Source organism: Chrysochloris asiatica, unplaced genomic scaffold (genome assembly GCF_000296735.1).
Source record: "Chrysochloris asiatica unplaced genomic scaffold, ChrAsi1.0 scaffold00061, whole genome shotgun sequence".
NCBI classification, from domain to species: Eukaryota; Metazoa; Chordata; class Mammalia; order Afrosoricida; family Chrysochloridae; genus Chrysochloris; species Chrysochloris asiatica.
In genome coordinates this window covers 17010363-17025755 of record NW_006408579.1, presented here as the reverse complement: position 1 = coordinate 17025755, position 15393 = coordinate 17010363, and the positions used below count along the sequence as shown (strand labels likewise).

General features: G+C 38.1%; 1 pseudogene; it reads right to left on the bottom strand.

Moving 5' to 3' along the window:
- Positions 1–9977: 9977 nt before the first annotated feature.
- On the bottom strand, positions 9978–11238 carry LOC102830982 (annotated as a pseudogene).
- Between the last annotated feature and the right edge of the window lie 4155 nt (positions 11239–15393).

Below are 15393 nucleotides of genomic sequence, written 5' to 3'. Positions count from 1 at the left end.
TTTTCATTTCTGTTGTGTTCATGTTAACTAAATCTTTCTGATTTCCCTCTTTTTAAAAATTTTGATTTGGAGGTGATTATTTATCTTTGCAGTTACTCTGTAATTTAGGAATCCTGGTGAGATGCTGCAGGATAATACAGTGGATGACAAGGTAGATTTGAACCACAAGGTGGTAGTTCAAACCTACCAGCCACTCCTTGGAAACCATACACAGGATCACTATAATTTGGAACTGACTAGATAAACAGTTAACAACAGCAACAAACGCTCTAATTTGTTAGTTTTTTCCCTGCTTGAAACTGTCTATTTTATGCTGAAATCTATTTGACTATTCCTTGCTATTTGGATCTTCTGTATCTACACTATTCTCTCTTTTTGCTTTGTAGTTAAGCTCATTATACATTGATATCTTTGGTTCCCTATTTTCAGTCTTACAGGTTTATTTTACTTTGATAGTGGTGATAGTGTGCCGTGGAGTTGGTTCGATTCATACCAACACTTTATAGGGTTTCTGAGGCTGTAAATCTTTATGGGAGCAGAAAGCCTAATCTTTCTCCCATGGAACAGCTCATAGTTTCAAAGTGCTGACCTGGACTTCTAACCACTAAGATACCAGAACTTAAATATGTCTATATCTGGATTGAGTTCTGACTGGTGTTACCATGAATAGTAATCTCAATTTTTTGTCTGCTGTTTATTCTCAGTCCAAAGAACACCCTTTTTCATTTTTTGTAAAGTTGGTCTGGTGATTTCAAATTCCTTTAGTTTCTATTTACCAGGAAATGTCCTAGTTTCTCTGTTGTACTTGAGGGACAGCTTTGCTGAATATATGATTCTTGGTTGGAACTTTTTTTCTTTTTGAGTTTTATATATGTCATTCCATTGCCTTCTCGCCTACATGGTTTCTGCTGAGAAATCTGAGCCTAGTCTTATTAGTTCCCCTTTTAGGTAACATTTCATTTTTCCTGAGCTGCTCTCACAATTTCCTTGTCTTTGATATTCAAAAGTTTGACTATGATATGTCTTGGGGATTTTCTTTTGGGCTCTATCCTGCTGGGGTTCATTCAGCTTCTTGTATGCTTATGTTCACAACTTTCATGATGTTTGGTAAGTTTTCTTCCAACAACTCTTTGACAATTTTCTCTGTGCTTGCCTCTTGCTGTTCTAGAATTCTGATCACCTGTAAATTGTACATTTATGGTGTCCTACAAAACTCATGTTTTCTTCAGATTTTTTCATTCTTTGTTCTGATTGTTCTTCTAGTATACTAGTATTGAACGATTTATTTTCTAGCTGACTAATTCGGGTTTCCATTACTTTGTACCGCCCTTTTCAATGTATTGTCAGTTTCTGAGATCTTAGTATTAATCTTCTGGATTTCTAATTGCAGGTTTTATATTGTTTCAAAATTTGCATTTATTTTTGTCTGTTTGTTCTTGTAATATTTTCTGGATTCTTCTAAAGTTTTTTCTGAGTTCTCCTTGCTTTCCTCAACCTTCCTATTGATTGTTTGAAGGTACTTAATTATCATTCTTTTTCAGTTAGTTATATTCTTTTTTTCCTTAGAAACATTGTCCCAATCTGTATCTTAGTCATTTGTTTCAGCCATTCTCTCTTGTTTCTTCATGTGAGATAAATGTGTTTCTTGTCTCCTGGGCATTGTGAGGTTGTTGCATTTGTAAAAACACAAACAGAGCTCTTGTTGGATCAGATGGGGAGAAATCTCTGGGGGGCTTTTGCAGTCCAAGGAGCTCACAAGGAGGTTGTGGAAGGGATGTTACAGCAAAGTTCCTGGCTGTAGACATAGTTCCTATTTGTCTTGGTATTGTCTATATTTAAGGCACTATAAGTTGAGAAGTAGTTTGTGAGGGCCCTTGATGGAGTTGATTTCAGTGTCTATTAGGACTTCAGGAAAGTTAGGGGCAGGATGACTTGTTAAATGCTGGTCTGGTGACTCTACAGGATTTGGAGGTGTGGAGTCAAGCCCATCGAAATCCAGGCACCAAAGCAGCACACCAATGTGATGCAGCCAGCCCCTACCTCATGCTGATGTGGCTCTCAACAATGTGGTTCCAAACTCCTGGACAGCAGGGTTTGTACTGCGGGTGCATGAGAAGGGGAGCTGAACACATACCTGGTCACCAGTGAAGAGTGGGGAAAAATAAAGAATTGACCTTTTACCATTGCCTGCTCAAATCTGCTCAGCCAGGCATCCCTCCACTGCCAAAACTGCTTAGAATATAGTCTAGCCAGTCTGGCCAACTGCTCACCAGTCAGTCTCCCTCTTGTGCCATCCCTGCTTGACCTCTCCTTCCAAATCCAGGTCCTTACATATTTCATTATAATGCTTGACTTCATCTTCTCAAAAATATTATCTTTGACATCAAGGCAAGTGGTTGGGGCTTCTCAAGGCAATCTCCCTTCCAAGACTAAGACTCTAGGGAAATATGTGAGCAAACATGCTATCTGACTGGTGACTACATTGGTCACCTATAAGGGGAAGTGAGGGAAAAACAGCAATGAAGCTGCGAGCTAAGTCCAACCACATTCAATAGACTCCTGTAAACCTGGGTAGAGACCTGGTTGGCCAGCAGTGTGGCAAGACCTGGGGACTCCTGGGCCCAGAGACAGTGACATAGCCACAGAGGACTAGAGTGAAGAGTGAAGCATCCAGCTGATAAGAAGTGAGGGCATATGCACAAGAACACCCACACTTGCAGATAATATCCACTTAACCTGTCTTCAATGGCTGGATGGTCAGAACTTGACTAGAAGAAAAAAGAAGTGGAAAAAAAAGAGTAATCTGATACAATTTGATTAACTTGACCTACACCTATGGATGCAGTAACTCAAAAGAGGGAACAAATCTTTACAGTGAGGATCATTCCCATCCCCCTCCATACACAGGGTAGACAGGGATGGGCAACTTGGACATTGGCTATACCCAAAATGAGGGGATGGCTACAAAGACAAAAAGTGACTGGCTTACAAGCTTTCAAGAGGGAGCCTAGATCCAGAGGGTATGGAGGAAGGAAGAATCTCCACTGAGTAGTATCCAATCTGTCTAGGCATGGCTGATGAAAGGAGATAGGGATAGGACTCTTGTGGTACAATAGTGAATAATTTCTATCAGGACTGACTGTGAGGGTTGGAAATGTAGAGGTAGATGATTTGTAGCAAAAGGAGGGGAGAGGTTGACTTTGCAGTCTAGAAACAGAGGTCCCTGGGACCATCAAGGAAGAAGAGTGGAATGCAGGACCCTACCCAGAGAAACAGTGACACCAGAGATAGAGACAGAGATGATGAAGTGGAGAGATGGAGTGGCTGGAGATTCTAGACCAAGAGAGGGAGAAAGGCTGTGTGCTGACGACCGAGGGGCAGGCTTGTGGAGTATACCCTTTGGTTGTTTGATGATACATGAAGGGGACTGTAATCATGGCAATGAAATGATATACAATAGGATGAATGTAAAGCTAATGTTCTCCCATGTAAACTATCAGATAATTCACACAAAAAAAACTTTAAAAATTTCATCTTTGAAATTTTCTCTTCAGCTCTTTTTATGTCCTCATTTCTTACAATTGTTTTAGCATCTTGAGTCTCAAGAACACATCTCAGAGTCTCTTCTGACATCCATTTTGACCTTTTTTGTTGTTGTTGTTTCCTGTCATTTTAATGGCCTTTTGTGTTCTTCCTGTATGGTGTTCTTGATGTCATCCCACAACAGTTCTGGTCTTTGTAAATTAGTTTCTAATGCACCAGCACTGTTCTTGAAATGATCTCTAAATTCAGGTGAAATATATCCAAGATCATAATTTGTATCTCATAGAGTTGTTTTCAATGTTTTCAGCTTCAGCCTGAGTTTGCATATGAGCAATTGATGGTGTTTCACAGTCTGCCCTAGCCTGGTTTTGGCTGATGATACTGAGCTCTTCCACTGTCTCTTCCTAGAAATGTAGTCAATTTGATTCCTATGTATTGCACCTAGTGAGGTCCATGTGTATAGTTGCCTTTGACATTGTTTTAAAAAGGTATTTGCAATGAATAAGTCATTAGCCTTGCACAATCCTGTCATGCAATCTCCAGTATCATTTCTATCTCCAAGGCCATATTTTTCAAGTGCTGATCCTTCTCTTTGTTTCCATCTTTTGCTTTTCAATCACCAGTAATTTTCAATGCATCTTGACTGTATGTTTGATCATTTATTGTTTACGTGAAATTCAAGTTTAACTGACTGTCCTCTATCTAGTAAGCCTATCAAAGTGATGTCATTCCAAATTTGTACTCTAACACCACTGAGCACTGCGTCTCAGTTTTCTAATTTAAAATGTTGCTAAGAACATATCTTGGAGTCCTGGTGTGGTGCTGTGGGCTGATTCATCAGACTGCAAAGTCATTTGAACTGCAAGGCTGGTGGTTCAAGCTCACCAGCTGCTCCTTGGAAATCCTATACAGGGTCGCTATGGGTCGGAGTCGACTCAACAGCACTTCACAACAACAACAACATATCTTAATGGGATATATTTGAGTTAGTTAGACCTCATATTTGTTCAGATGCCACAGCAGATAGATGTTGTAGAAGTGAGAAAGGACAGGAGAATCAACTCACCTCAGTCACTCTTTCAGTAAGAGGAGTTTTATTACACTTGAGCTAGATAAGACATTTGGACCATCGGAATTGTTTTAAGCATTGTATAATTCCAAGAAATATCAAAACAATAGAGTTAGCAACAAGACAAGGACAACCAGGACTTGCCCCTGGAACACAAACAGTGGTGGTGAGGAGATACGTGTCAAGACTGGACTTCTTGCTAATTTGCTAATCTAAGTGTGTGAGGTCAAATGTACTTAGTTTCCTGCATGAGTTGGCTATTAACAACTCAAGCTATAAACCATATCAATAACATCTGCAATGATCATTTGTATTTAGGCAATAAAGAATAAGGGATTTTGTTGTTAAGTGCTGTTGAGTTGACTCCAACTCATAGAGACCCTGTATAGGGTTTCTGAGGTGTTTAAATCTTTGCAGGAGCAGAAAGCCTCATCTTTCTCCCAAAAAACAACTGATAGACTCAAACTGCTGACCTGGTGGTTTACAGTTCAGTGCTTATCCTACAGAATCATTGTATTCTCCAAGGGTTATTAAGAAACAACAACAACAAAAAAAAATCTTTTGGAAGACAGGAATTCAGGTAAGCATTAGAAAGAAATCATATAAACATTGACGTCAGAACAAGAAAATCTGGAATCTAGAAAACTGTGTCCTAATCAATACCTATGTCATGAGAACACAGAAGAGCCTAATTCCAGTACAAAAAGTTCTTAAGCTTTTAATACTTCCTGCCAGAGAGAGGAAATATAGAGCAAACTCAAACCTCTATAGGGCTACAGGTGATTGCAGGAACATTATCATAGTTACCCTTCTGCTCTAAATGCATAGCCCTTTACTTAGCATATGAATCATTCAGTCTGTATGAGAAAAAATAATATTGCAACTAGAATCCTAACATAAGGTTAAACAAAGTTATTAAGCTTTCTTCAGTAACAAAGGATGGAGCCCTTTTGTGTGAATTCACTGTGCAGCCATGATTGCATTGTCAATGTAATGAATAATTACATTAATAATGAATAATTAATAAATACTTTTAAATCAGAATGGCAATGCAGATGTAATGAATGGTATGTGATAGAAGGGCTAGAAGGGGAAATGAAAGGAAATTGACTGCCACCCATATAGAGATGAACTTGACAGAAAAATCAACTGGTCAAATATTTGATTTACTATGTGTTGGAGGAGAATATTGAAAGTGCCATGGGCTGCCAAAAGAACCAATAGATCTACTTTGGAAGAAGTGCAGCCAGAGTGCTCCTTGGAGGCCAAGATGGCCAAACTTCGTCTCTCATACTTCAGACATATTGTCAGGAGGGAGTAGTCGCTGGGGAAGGATATCATGTTTGGTAAGGTGGAGGGTCAGAGAAAAACAGAAAGACCCCCAATGAGATGGCTTGGCCAAATGGCAGCATCGATGGACTCAAGCATGACAACAGTAGTGAGGTTGGCCCAGGATCAGACAGTGTTTCATTCTGCTGTGAATAAGGTCGCTATGAGTCGGTACGGACTTGATGGTACCTAACAACATATGTGTTTCCATCTGCCCTTATCCCCAAAACAATAAAGAGCACTTAGTTAGGCAAATGTGTTCTTTCTTTATGGGCTATCAAGGAGCACACATAATTGCAATGAGTTATCTCTTTATAGTTGTGCCATGTTTTCTTCAGCAAGGGTATAGTTCCTTCTTGAATGGGAAAATCTAAGTAAGCAATTACTAAGCACAAACCTTACATTCCATCTGTAAATGTTCTTCATGGTTGTCCCTCAGTGCATACTTGTTAGGAAGTGTTAAAAAAAATATCTAAATCCACTATCAAATCAGTGAAATTCATATACTGAAGCATTTCTCCAGTGCCTGCTATGTGCAAGTACCTTTGATATGAGCTTAAAAAAATAATAAAACATTGTTGGAACTAAACAATTCCTCTGCTAGGCAAATATCCAAAATGTCCACAGCATTGTCAATAATAGTAAAAACTGGAAGCAACCCAAAAGTTCATCAATAATATAATGGATAGATAGACTATGGGATATTCATACAATGGAATATTAATCAGCAAAGAAATTAATGAACTCATCAACATGAATGATTCTCAAAATCTTTATTATGGATTGCAGTGCTCCCCCAACCCCCCCAAATGTATGTGTTGTAAATATGTGCATATAATGTCCTCTGGAAATAGGATTTTCTTCCTTATGCTAATGAATTCAGATCAGCGCAGGATGAGTTTTAAATTAATCAATTCTGAGTTATAAAAGAGCATATTGTTATTAAGTGCCATCAAGTCAGTACTGACCCACAGAGCCCTGCTCATGAGTTAGAATTGACTGGAGGTCACTTAACAACAACAAATGTTAAGGTGCCCCCAAGGTACTGATAATGTCCTCCTTCTTAATCCTGGGTGGAGGATACAGAGATATTATCTCATTACTATTTTAACTTTACAAATAATCTTTATATGCTTTTTTTTTTTGCATATGTTTCAGAATTCTTTTGAAAAACAGAGGCTTAAAATAAAATTGAGTAATCATTGCAGTGAAATGATGAGTGTAAAACCGATGTTCTCCCATGTAAGCTATCACTCAATTCATAATGAAAACTTTTTTCCACTTTTTGAAATATATCTCTTATTGATTTCTTTTTAATATTTTATTGTGAATTATGTGGTATTTTACATGGGAGAATATTAGCTTTACATGTATCCTATCATATATCATTTCATTGTTATGGTTACAATCCCCTCCATGCATCAACAACCAAAGGGTATATACCGTCATATACCAAAGTATACCCTGCAAGCCTGACCCCCGGTCATCAGCACACAACCCCTCTCCCTCTCTGGGTCTAAAGTCCTCAGCCATGCCATCTCTCCACTTTATCGCCTCTGTCTCAGATCTCTTCCTTGGTGAAGTGTCTGTTCATGTCCTGTGCCCATTTTCTAATTGGGTTATTTGTCTTTTTCTTGTAGAGGTGTTGTAGTTTCCTTTATATTTTAGAAATGAGTCTCTACATAATAAAAACTAAACAAAAAGTGGAAAGGGAAGCCACTAGAGAATTTGTTTTTGATTTGACTCTCTTAGTGGTGATGTGCCATGGAGTTGGTTCTGACTCATAGCAACCCTGCATAGGGTTTCCAAGGCTGTAAATCTTAACAGGAACAGAAAGCCTCATCTTTATCCTGCAGAACTTCTGGTAGTTTCTAACTGCTAACCATGTGATTAGCAGCCCGTCTCATAACCACTATGCTAACAGGGCTCTTTTGACTATCTAAGAAATTTCAAATCTATAAAAAATTTTATTAACTAGTCTAACGAAAAATAACTTTTTCTAGTTTTATAAGCATACAGATGTTGATATACAATTGGTAATATAGGTGATCACCATTGTTGGAGAGATGTGACGCCAATGGGGTATATCTCTGAAGAAGTCTGTCCTTCATTGACTTTAAGTTAGTAATATTGTGTCAATGAAGAAACTCATGTTTTTATTTAGTATAAATATTAAAAGAGACAGTGAATCAACTGATAAGATGGCTTACTTTGTGTAACTCTTTGTTGTCATTGTTATTTGGCTTCTAGTCTGTACCAACTCATAGCAACACTATGCACAATAGAATGAAACACTGCCTGGTCCTATGCCAACCTCACAATCATTGCTACGTTTGAGCCCATTCCTGCCTCCACTGTGCCAATCCATCTCATTGGGGGTCTCTCTCTCTTTTTTGTTGACCCTCTACTTTACCAAGCATGATGTCCTTCTCCAGTGGCTGCTCCCTCCTGACAGTATGTCTGAAGTATGAGAGATGAAATCTGGCCATCCTGGCTTGTAAGGAGCATTATACTTCTCCCAATACAGATCTGTTTGTTCTGCTGGAAGTCCATGATACTTTTAATAATCTCTTCCAATACCATAACTCAAAAGTTTCAGTTCTTCTAAGGTTTTCCTTGCTCACTCCCCAACTTTCATATGTATATGAGGTTATTGAAAATACCATGGCTTGGGCTAGGCATACCTTAGTTCTCAAACTGACATCTTTGCTTTTTTTTTTTTTTTTTAATTCAGTTTTAATTTATTTTGATGAATTTTTTTCATGATTCAGATATATTAAAATGCAAAGAAAATTAACTTTCCATGATATGTCAGAGGACTGGAACTAAAAAAAATTTTCAAACTGCAAATGAGTTATACTAATGAAAATATCAAATGGAGATCCAGTTATCAAAACAAAAGCACTCAACATATTAGAAGCTCACAATTATTTGTATAGAGCACATTAAAAAGTCAACTTGCTAATCAACTGTTGTGATTTTAAAGATCTATTTGCAGAGGATTAAGGAAAATAGATGTATTTGTTAACTTATAAAGAGATTGAAGAGCTTGAAACAAGTAAAAAGAAATCTGTCCCTTTATTACAATGGTTGTTGTTGTTTAGTGCCGTCGAGTTGGTTCTGACCCATAGTGACCCTGTACAGGGTTTCCAAGGCTATAAATCTTTACGGGAGCAGAACGCCTCATCTTTCTCCCACAGAGCGGCTGATCGTTTTGAACTGCTGGCCTGAAGGTCCAAAGCCCGATTCGTAACCACTGTTTTAGGCTTTAAATACACCGATTTTGACAAGTCAAATTATTGGGTTTGTTTTTTCAAATAAGAAATGACACTACAGAACTGCAATATTGGTCAGACAACAGTCTTGTCTTTACTTTTCATTTAAAGCCAGAAACATAACGTGAGTAATCAGAAAGCATTAGCAGGCACCAGTTAATCCAAGATACTAGCTTCTTAGTTCCAAAAGCACTTACAAAGAAAACCACTGGGCTGGAGGGTGGAAGGGGAGAAGCAATTCATAATAACTGGAATCCCATGAGTGTGTACGCCAAGTCTCGTTAGGCTATTATTTTCTTAATTTCTTCTTTACTTGGTCACTTTTTCCCCCTCAAATATTACCATTTTTCTTTGACTTTTATTCCTCAAAGTATAAAAAAGTATGAAACATAAAAAAGCTCTTGCACTGTATGCTTAGAAGTGTACAATTCAAACATTATAGAGCCATCTACATACTGATAAATCTCATCAAATCTGGGATAATTCAATAATATACAAAATTTTAGGGCACAGAAAGAACGAAAACCCGCTTCTTTTGTGACACGTAAGATTCAAATATTCAATCTAAAGAAAACCAATCATTTTGGCTTTCCTCTACATTCGCATGATGATACACTTATTAAAATATTCTTGTATAATTATGTTTGGTCTTATTATTTCAAGTCAGTTTTGAAATCTTAAAACCAGTCAGCCAGACAAAACAAGCCATCAGAAAGACAATCTCTTCCCCCTCCCTAATTCCAGGAACTGTGAAGTCAGTTTTAAGACATGACTCCAAACAATGGCTTGTGACGACAAATGCTAGGTCCAATTTCTTCATAATCTTTTTTGGTGTGGCATACTTGTAGAACTCAGGTGTGGAAGCCAACATTGACCCTCCAGACCAAACTGTGTATCACTGCATATAGTGTGTACATCATGACGTGTACGTCAATAGGGTTTGACTTCAATCTACCGCCACTTAATTCTTCACTTAATTTCAGCCTGACATCTACAGTTCTTTTCAAATCTCTTTGCAAGTGAAGTCCAAAGTCCCTGAATATGGTTGAGCCTCCAAAAAGGATAATGTTCTTGTAGAGAGGACGTCTGATATCAATAGGACAGTTCTGAATTACTTCATCTACAACTTCTGAGATAGGCTGTGTAAAGTCTGGATTAGCAAACTCTGGATGAAAAAAAATTTCTGGTTCCAAGAATCTCTCATAACCAACATTAATGGAAAATTCTTTCTTTAAGATAGCATTTATTCCAGTATACTGTTTAATCCACTTTGATCCATCTGTGTCATACTTGTTAAATTCTTTTACTAAATCTGGGCAGACATAACTGTAAGGATCCTTTACTGCCTTAGCCGTTTCCAGGGACTGTTCTGGAGGATTTCCTACTTCTCGGTCTCTCAGCAGCTGCTGAATGAAATACGTTATATCCCGTCCTGTGATTGGAATGTGCTTAATACAGCTGCCAATCACATATTCTTCTGCCACAGGAATGACAGGAGTGACAACATCCCCACTGTCTATTACAGTCTCAGTCAACGTCCGCACTCCTACTTGTCTAGAGGTCCAGGATGCAGCTAAGACAGGAACAGCCTGTACAGCAATGTACAAGCCTGGAACACTGAATGACTCAAACATTATTTCAGCAGTATATTCTCTGTTTTCTCGAGTATTAAGTGGAGGTTCATTCAAAAGAAAATAATGGTCTTCGTGCTCTGCCCTTAAGTATTTAAAGATCACTTGCTCCAGAAACATTTCCATCAAGTTCCAATCTTCAACTATAGCAGTGCTGATTGGCCACTTTGTAGGATAGGTACGTTTTTCTATTGCTTCATCGCCAATGAAGAAGTCTAGGTCATCAATGGCTTTCATCACCCTCCTTTGAGCTTGGTTACCCACTTTTGCTGGCTCCTTAATAGCGATACAGTAAGGAATGATGAACTGTGTCTCTGTATTTCCAGCATATCCTAGCTTTGTATACCCCATGCCACAGTCCACCACACAGGGCCGGCAGCCGTCTCGCCATATTCCTTCACGCCTGCTGCTGCTGCTGCCGCTGTCTGCTCCTTGCTGATTGGGGTCAGGGATTAGCGACGGGTGATGAAGGCTATCTGACCATCCACAGCCAGGCCGCCTCTCCGTCTTGGGGGTTGGGGGAGCGGTGAATCCAAAGAGGTAGCGAGAAAGCAGCAGGCTGGAACAGCCAACATCTTTGTTTTTGAATACTTTAGAGTCTTGTGCAGCAGATTTGCCTAATGCAATATGTCATTTAATTTCTTGAATGCTGCTTCCATAAGTGTTGATGGCTGATCTGAGTAAAATGTAGTCTTTGACACCATCAACCTTTTCTCCATTTATCTTGATGTTATTTATTGGTCCAGTGGTAAAGATTTTGTTTTCTTTACACTGAGGTGCAATCTTTACTGGAGGCTGTGGTTTTGAACTTCATCAGTAAGTATTTTAAGTCCTATTCACTTTCAGCAAACGAGGTTGTATCATCTACATATTGCTGGTTGTTAATGAGTCTTTCCCCAACCTTGATGACACACTTTTCTTCATATAATCCAGATTCTTGGATTACTTGCTCAACATACAGATTGAAAGACTACAACCCTGTTGCATGCCTTTCCTCATTTTAAACCATTCCATGTTCCCTTGTTATGTTCAAACAACTACCTCTAGGTCTGTCTATAGGTTCTTCATGAGCACAATTAAGTATTCTCAAATTTTCATTTCCTGTAATGTTGTCCATAGCTTGTCATGATCCACACAATCTAAGCCTTTGTGTAGTCAATAAAGCACAGGTATTCTGGTATTCTCTGCTTTTCCATCTGATGTCAGCTCTTATATCTTTCATTCCACATCCTTGTCTGAATCCTGCTTAAACCTCTGGCAATTCCTGCCAATGTACTGTTGCAGCCAGTTTTGAGTTCTCTTTAGCAAAATTTTATTTGCATGTGATATTAATTATACTGTCCAATGATTTCTGCATTCCATTGGGTCACCTCTCTTTGGAATGAGCACAAATATGGATCTCTTCAAAGCAGTTGGCCAGGTACCAATCTTCAAAATTTATTGGCATAGATGAGTGAGTACCTCTAGTGCAACATAAGTTGGTTGGAAGATTTCAGTTTGTAGTCCATCAATTCCCAGAGCCTTATTCATTGAAGTCAATGCCTTTAATGCACCTTGGACTTATTCCTTCAGTATCACTAGCTTTTTTTGATCCTTCAGTATCAAAAAAAAAAAGAAAGAAAACATTTCTTTTTTGGTGCAGTGACTATAGTAGGGCTCCACTGAGAGATCTTCTGAATGTCAAACAAAATTAAGCAACAGAATTGATCAATTTAACCATAGATCACCAAAGTACCTCTGGGTGGACCCAAACCTCCAACCTTTCAATTAGCAGCCATTTATGTTCAAATACATTTAATTTTTCTATGTATAAATAACTTTTCTTTATTTTTTTCTGTACAAGAACGAATATTCTACGTCTGAATCTATACTTTTATAAGACCAGTTTCTACATTTCTTTTCCTAGAATTTCTAAATTCCATTTTCAAATCCAGATAGTCTTCCTGTTATCATCTAGAATGGTAGTCACATATCCATTTTTCCAGCTTGCAGGACATGAAGGAGAGCTATGTCTAAAAATATAAAAGGGTCAGGATCCCTAAAATGAAATGTGGAGGCAAGAAGAGAGGAATGGTATCTTTTCTAAAAGGGTCTTCAATCATTGGCATGATCAACTATAATTTGAATCCTGAGACTATGCTTTCTACTTCCTCTGTTCCAAGTTCAATGTCAATGCCAACTATATTTACATTTATAATGTTCATATATGATATTTTTAGTAAAGTCACATTGAATTTTTGTCATACTCTTTCCCCATAGAAGTTAGTCTCCAGTTCATTCAAAACAAGATATATTTTAAAACAATGTGGCTTGTTTAGTGAACAAGAACATCACTGGAAGTCTCAAAGCCTAGAAGAAGGCTTCTTATTGACGCTATTATGCGCTGTTCAGTCATTTTGGACTCATAGTGACCTTATGCACAACAGAACAAAACAGTGCACCATTCTCACAACTGTTGTTAAGCTTAAGTTCATTGCTGCTGCCACTGTGTCAAACCATCCCATAGAGACTCTTCCTCTTTTTTGTTGACCCTCTCTACTTTTCCAAGCATAATGATCCCTCCAGGGACTGATCCCTCTTGATAACATATTGGAAGAATGAGAGACGAAGACTCGCATCCTGGCTTCAAAAGAGCATACTGGCTGTACTTCCTCCAAGAGAGATTTGTTTGTTCTTCCAGCAGTCTACCGTGCTTTTAATATTCTTCTCCAGCACTGTAATTCAAATGCATTGATTCTTGTCTGGTCTTCCTGATTCATTATTTCACATGCATATGAGGTGATTGAAGTAAGAAGTTTAGGAAGCATAAAAAACCTTAAACATCAGGAAAGGTTAGATAGCAGATCATCAATTCCAAAAAATCTTGATGGAAAGATGCTCATGGAGATGCCATTCATCACATTTTGATGAGACAGATTGTCTCTTCTGCTTTGTTTCATGTCTGAGGAAGAGAGAGACAGGCTGACAATAGAAGTAAAGGGGTACTTGTACAGGTAAACCACTTCTTAACATATAAACCTAAAGAGCTATGATAGCATAAATGAGATAAATGCAGTCAGGTCGAATTAAGTGAAGGAAAAAAAACCTGTTGAGAGGTTCATTTCCTTTTTGTTGCAATGACCCTGAAGATGAATTCCGTCTTCCTTTGTTTCTCAATATCATTCATTTTGTCATTACCTTTCTTAGCTGTTCACTCTGGGTATTTAGTGAACAAAAAATTAGCTGAGGTGTGAGGTATTTCTTTTTAAAGAAATTTATCCATTATAAATCATATGTTAATAGCTTGGTGCTGCATCCATGATAATATAAACTATATTTATATCACAGGAGGAGCTATGGAAAAATATAGGCTAACTAATGGACTCTTTCAAAGTATGATAGGACAGATGCATTAATAAAGAGTTCCAGAAAGAGAATTACTGTAAATAAAGTACTAACTTGATAATCAACTGATAGGATCTAAACTAGTATATTTTTATAATATCTCTGGACTGCAAATGACAAGGTCAGCAGTTCAAAACCAACAGCTGCTCCTCAAAAACCCTATACAGGGCCAGAACAGACTTGCCGACACTAATGACAATAGTGCCTGGTTTGGATTCCATCCACTGATTGTCAGTTTAATGCTTATCAAAGTTTAATATTATATATACCCCACCACTTGTCTGTCCGTTTGTCTTACTGTGGTAGCATGTATATTGCTGGGATACTAGAAGCTATGTCATCTATAATCTCAAACATTGACAGGGTGACCCATGGTAGACAGGTTTCAGTGGAGTATCCAGATGAAGACAGACTAGAAAGAAGGATGTAGATGTTTAATTTCATAAAAGATTAGCTAGTAACAACCTTATAGAAAACAGTGGAACATTGTCTGATATAGTACCAGAATATTAGTCCCTTAGGTTAGAAGGCTGCCAATTATCTCTCAGTTTGTTTTACTGTGGTGGCTTATGTGTTGCTGTGATGCTGGAAGTGTTGCTACCAGTATTTTAAATATCTCCAGAGTCACCCATGGTGGACAGGTTTCAGTGTAGCTTCTAAACTAGGACAGACTTGGAAGGAGAAGAGGATGACTACTTTTGAAAGTTGTTCTTGTTGTTGATAAGTGTCATCAAGTCAGTTCCAACTCATAGCGACCTAGTATACTGTTTTCAAGGTGTGGTTGGGGGATTTAAACACCCAATCTTGCAGTTGACAGTTCAGTTCTTATTCTACAATGCCATTCTAGGAATGTTTTGCCACTGATAACCATATGAATAGCAGTGAAATATTCTCAGAGATAAGACTAGAATAGCAACATTACACTATCAGCTATAGTGCCAGAAGATGAGACCCTCAGGTTGGAAATTCTCCTCCAAGTAGAATTGATAATGATGATACAAATGGAATAAAGCTTTGGGGCCCATCATTTGCTGATGGGGGACAACTCAAAAAAAGGAGAAACAGCTATAAACATCTATTAATTGGAACATAGAGCATACGAAGTATAAGTCTAGGAAAAGTGGAAGTTGTCAAAAATGAAATGGAATGGATACAGATCAAT